This window comes from Rhinopithecus bieti, unplaced genomic scaffold (genome assembly GCF_001698545.2).
Source record: "Rhinopithecus bieti isolate Rb0 unplaced genomic scaffold, ASM169854v2 scaffold_35308, whole genome shotgun sequence".
NCBI lineage: Eukaryota > Metazoa > Chordata > Mammalia > Primates > Cercopithecidae > Rhinopithecus > Rhinopithecus bieti.
Window position 1 is genome coordinate 494395 of NW_016814958.1, and position 6192 is coordinate 500586.

Sequence of the window (6192 nt, forward strand, 5' to 3'; positions counted from 1 at the left end):
AATACATTTCAAAAATGGCTCATCTATAGATGTGGAGACCATAATTCAGCAAAAGAGATTGTATCATAATAAACTGGATTATGCACATTTCTATTAAATTCATGTTTAATTGAAACTGCTAATGTAAACTGCATAATAATTCTAAATACAAACTACATGCTGATTCTTCGTGTTTTGTATATTTGTAATTTTTACTTTACGGCACTTTTTAAGAATGTATTGATTTTGTATTTTATAGTCACAATCAAAATGAAATAGAAAAGTAACCCCCTGCCCCACCCTTCCGGCAGCTCCCGCAAGCCTTAGCCCCAGTGGTGCGCCCCGCCCTTGGGACTGCTCAGCGTGCGCACGGGGTCTCTGTGGTCTCCGAGACGGCCTGGCCTCCTGCGGCCTCGCAGGCCCTGCCCCTGTGACGGTGGCGCACAGTACACCGAAGGAGACTGTTGATATTCTGAGTAATGACATTAAGGAGGAAAGGAAAATCCAGAAGCATAAAATGTCCAGACATCCTCCCTAAGATGTCTGGAGGATGGGAGCGGCAATTGAATGGAACAGAAGCTAAATGAGTGGGAAGAGTTGCTGGGGAAATCTCGCTGTCATTTTCAACATTAACAACAGCATCCCACCGACACTTGATGGAGAGGAGGAAGCCTCGAAAGGACAGCAAGTTGGAGAACAGGAGCCTGAATTGGCATCACCTCCCAACTTCATGGTCGAAGTTATAGAGAATGGTGGCAAGAAGGCCCTTGTGCTGGACTGTCACTATCCAGAGGATGAGGGTGGGCCAGAGGAGAAGGTTGAGAGTGACCTTTTCTTTATCAGGGAATTTACTTTCCATCCAATGGGGAGTCTCCATGAAAGGACACTACATTTTTTCTTTTCTTTTTTTTTTTTTTTTTGAGACGGAGTCTCCCTCTGTCGCCCAGGCTGGAGTGCAGTGGCGCGATCTCGGCTCACTGCAAGCTCCGCCTTCCGGGTTCCCGCCATCCTCCTGCCTCAGCCTCCCGAGTAGCTGGGACTACAGGCGCCGCCACCTCGCCCGGCTAATTTTTTTTGTATTTTTTAGTAGAGACGGGGTTTCACCGTGTTAGCCAGGATGGTCTAGATCTCCTGACCTCGTGATCTGCCCGTCTCGGAAGAATACTAATTTTACCCTCAACACAGATTCCCTGAGCTCAGCCTTACATGACCACCTAATGGATTTCTTTGTGAACGGAGGGGTGGCCAACACTTCGGGATAAGTTGATGGAGCTCAGCACAGTCCTGGAGCAGCAGGAGTACATTACTTCTGTTGAAGACCTCAGAAGTTCTGTCAAGAGCCCCTAGAACAGACAGACAATGAAAGCCGTAGTTTTATGGCAGGATTTGGCTGGTGAACAAATCCTACCCTGAAGCCAGGCACATGTGCTTTAAAATGATTGTCATCCTAATACCACCGGGAAAAATAACAAATTTAAATTATTTCGTTTCTGCTCCCATTTATTATCATTTGTTTTTTTCTATACAAATCTATTATTTCTAGATTTTTATATAACATGTTAGACAATAAAATGGATTTGTCTCCTCAAAACAAAAGAAAATAAATATGTGGCAAAATTACAAACAATTCAACTCAAATGCTTTCTGTATTAAGTGTGGTAGGTATCTCTTAAATATATTCACATGTAGAACTATGCCAGTAGATATACATTTATATATGTATGTGCTATAAAATCACTATTAGAATGGAAAAAAATTAAGGTAATAATAATATAATAAGCCTATAAAATAATTATGCTTACAATCTTTAATGTAGTAAAAATATCCTGGAAAATTTAGGATATATGTGTGTATTTTGTGTGTGTGTGTGTGTGTGTGTGTGTGTGTTTGTAAACTGAATCTGATTTGTAGAGAAAGTTGATCTAGTCTTAATGTATCTTTTCTTTCTAGAAAGAGCGAGCAAGGTGAAAGGGTTGATAATGTACTCAATCTCTGAGTAGTTGAAGGCATTCATTTCTTCCTCTTCCCTCTTCTTTCTATCCTTTCCCTTTGTATTTATTGAGTGTTGAGTTAATAAAACTTTACTATAATCAATGGTAAAGAATAGAGAAAAAAATATAACTCACCCACTTTTTTTGCCAAAAATTATGTTCACAGAATTAACATCTAAGTTTTTGGTTGAAATTAAGCTTTCTTAATATTTATTATTGCAATATCCTTACTTGTGTTTTTTTTTCAATTAATAGATGTCACACTACACAACTGAATGTACTATGTAATAATAATAAAAGTCACAAGAGCAACTATAATCTTCATTCTACATGGTTAGGAAGACACAGGCATTATATGCTTATTTTCAACGTCAGCCATTAAATATCCGGAAACTGGAAATGTTATTAAACCAAATAGAGGTTTTGACTCAAATTAGACACTTAGATATTAACAAGCATGTAACATTAATTAATATAAAAGAAAGCCAGGATTATCTGAAGTCTAAACTCTTCCACATCCTCTGTTTAATCTATTTGCTACCTTCAAAAGAACTTGAGAAATACGTGATCCATTTACTTTTCTCCTTCATAAATACTTTAATGCAGGGTTGACTGTTAAGCAGGAAGATATGCATTCAACCCCATCATGAATCTGACGCAGTAAATACTCTGAGAATCTCTTTCTTGATGAAGCAATTAATTTCTCCAAGACAGCAGATAATTTAGTTAATATCTTTTCTGCCTTTGAACACAACACTCTGCTCTCTGGAAACATCTGCATTTACCTTTCAGAAGGAAATTGCTCATCTCCAAAAACCTTTACTCAACAGATTCATCACGCATTCATACACCAGATCCATCTTAGTTTTGGATTTACACGTCCTTGAAAACAAATATTTATGCCATTTATTTCCAAACTTTCTGAATATTTCATATACTTTTGGCTCAAAACACCTTAGCAATTATCAGAATGAATCCATTATTGTACTATAAATATGCAGATATTCACTTTATTTTCAAATTGAATGAACTGTGCATTATACTTAGCTGTCAAATTTCCATTTTTGAAACTCAATAGGGAAACCAGAAGACGCCATTAATGTACTTTAAAGAGTAAAACAAAATTAGTATAAAATGCTCTCCTGACATTGATTCCACTGAGAAGACTTTAAAAGAAAATGCGCAGTAGAATATGTTTTAATAAGAGACATAAATTATTATTTGTTTTACTTAACACAGCCCTGCCATCCACCAGTTTATGAAGAAGTACAGTTATACTCTCAATACCAGAGTTTGATGTCATTGATTAACTAATATGTCTGTTAACACGTAAATCAGCAGTAGCTTAAGCAACACTATAATAAAAAGATTACTATGAGCACATTAGATAAGCAGTACAATTAAAGTTACTAAGGCTCTCTAAATATTGTAATTTGGAGAAAAATATAAATGATAGTATTTTCTGCTTTACGCAACAGGAAAAAAAAGAGAATCACATAACAAACTACTTGTGAACATAATATATTGGAAAGTATATTGTGAGAAATTTTCACCAAAAATATTTTATTTTTAAACTCATTGATTGATACACACACATTGCACATCAACATTATAGAGAAATAGAAGAGATAAGTAAGTGGAAGGAACCTGTTGAAAAATAAAGCTTGAGAACTGCTTACAAATCACAGTGAGTTTCAGATTGTGACATTTCATTGTTAATGGCACTAAAACATTAAGAATTCTGTTGCAACAATATTCTTTTGTCTTCCAATTAAATGACATCATATATAAAAGCTTTAAGCAAAGTAGTTCCAGGAAATCAAGTAGTTCTCTCTGACCAGACAAGTTTAAAGATTTCTGAGTTCTAACTTCATCTCTAAGAGGATTTTACTCTCTAACTTTGCATTTGACTATCTGCAATTTGCAAATGGTATATAACCTATATTTTAACTAATGTATTGAAGGAAAGAGGATAGATACACTTCTGTTCCTAGCTATAATGCTATAATTATTTCCATGTTATCCTAAAATATAAACCTCTCAGTAACTGTCAGCTTTCCTCTGCTTTTTACATATTAAATCAAATGACACCTCTTTTTTGCTTTGTTTCAAAATACGGACTGGGGTACAGGTAGTGTGTGTGGTAGAGTGAGGGGGAAAGGCTGGAACTCCAGCAAATAAGAGTGTGGAAAAGAAATGTCAGATGCAGGAGAGTAGGAAAAGAGATGTGAGACTGAATTTCTCAGGCAGGTTTTAAGGACTCAATTCATCCAGGAAATCTGAGAATCACATGCCTCCCAGAATTGTCTGCTTAAAGAAGATGATCTGGGACATTTGTCCCTAGGCTCCCATTCTCCTTTGGTTCTTGTAGGGAAGAAAGTAAGCTATGAACTCAGTTATACCTCCTAACTGCACTTCACAGAGAGCAAAACAATGGACATCATAAACTCAAATTTTTATGCTGAAAACAGGTTTGCCTGAAGATGGGATGCTGAAAAATTAAAGGATCTGCCACACATAGTCCCGCTTTTCATAGTAGTCTGTAAATAAGAACAGACAACACCATCGTCTCTTGCTGCCCCGCATCCCTTTATTAAATATGCCTCACACATTATTTAAGACATATCATGAAATCAGGATTTCGGATAAAAGAGGTCTTACCATCTAACCTGACCATACTCTCATTTTATTTTTACTTTGTGCATAGGAGGAAGAGAGACAGAGAGAGTGACTAAGATTAATAGAAAGTGTTATACTTTCTAGAAAATGGTTTTAAATATGAATTAAAACTTTTGTAAAATTTTATTTGTTATTATTTTTTTCTTTTTGAGACAGAGTCTCACTGTGTTACCCAGGCTGGAGTGCAATGGCTCGATCTTGGCTTACTGCAACCTCTGCTTCCCAGGTTCAAGCAATTCTCCTGCCTCCATCTCCCGAGTAGCTGGGACTAAAGGCACGTGCCACCATGCCCAGCTAATTTTTGTATTTTTGGTAGAGACGGGTTTTCACCATGTTGGCCAGGATGCTCTTGATCTCTTGACCTCATGATCCACCCACCTTGGCCTTCCAAAGTGCTAGGATTACAGGCATTAGTGAATTAAAACTTTAAATTATAAAGTCGGCTTTAGGAGGGGAATTTCTGGCATTTCTAAAAGAGAAAGGAAAGCACATTTTTTTGTTGTTGTTGTTTTAGAGATTCAAGACAAATATTTCTTCTGCCCATTAATTAATTGTCTCTTTGACCTATTCAAATACTTCAAGACTATTCATAAGAAAGGGCGTTTTTAACAATTCATATCACTGTAAGTCTAATCAAATATTTTGCAAATAACTATGACAGATTCATATTTAACTTCTATTTTTTCAGTATTGTTATATCAAATATTTATACATAATGCCAAGGAAACCACCTGAAAGACATAGGTTATTCATATATAAGGATTCACTGTTTAATATGTCTGGTGAATTAAATATAAAGACTGAAGTTGATTTAGACTGAAAGGAGTCTTGTAATTTTTCAAATCATTTTCAAAATTACTAAGTACTACTGTAGCATAACGTTATGAAAACATAAATGCTTTTGGTGGGTAAAGTGGAAGTATATTTTAATGTCATTATGAATAAAGCTTATGTGAAGGTTCTAATACATATTCTAGATACTTATTTAGTTCTGTTGAGAATTTACCTATGAGTGAAGTGCTTAGGTCATGAAGTGAGCACAGGATCAATTTTAGTAGATGGTGACTCCTCTAGTTTGAATGTTTGTTTTCTCCAGAACTCATGTTGACATTTAATTGCCGTTGTAACAGTATATTAGTGGGCGGGACGTTTAAGAGGCGATTAGGCCATGAGAGATCCACCCTCATAAATGGATTAATGTCACAACAAAAAGTGCTTTCAGGAGTGAGCTGACAAAAGTTCTTGTATGGATGTAACTTTTCAACTCATTTGAGTGACTATTAAAGAGTGTAACTGCTGGATCATTTCATAAGAGCGTTTCATTTTGTAGAAACTGCCAACCTGTCTTCCAAAGTAGCTGCACCATTTTCAATCCCAGCAGCAATGAGTGAGTCTTCCTGTTGGTCCACATCCTCAAAAGCTTTGGGTGTTCTCAATGTTTTCGATTTGGCGTGAGATATTTTTGATGGTATTTTAAAGTGTATATAATTGCATTTTCTAGTAGTTGCTATTACTGTAATAAAGGACAATTTGATTTTTGTCT

General features: G+C 36.1%; 1 pseudogene; it reads left to right on the top strand.

Annotated features, from left to right (window-relative positions):
* Positions 1-266: 266 nt before the first annotated feature.
* Positions 267-1326, top strand: LOC108515689 (complement component 1 Q subcomponent-binding protein, mitochondrial pseudogene; annotated as a pseudogene).
* The last annotated feature ends 4866 nt before the right edge of the window (positions 1327-6192 follow it).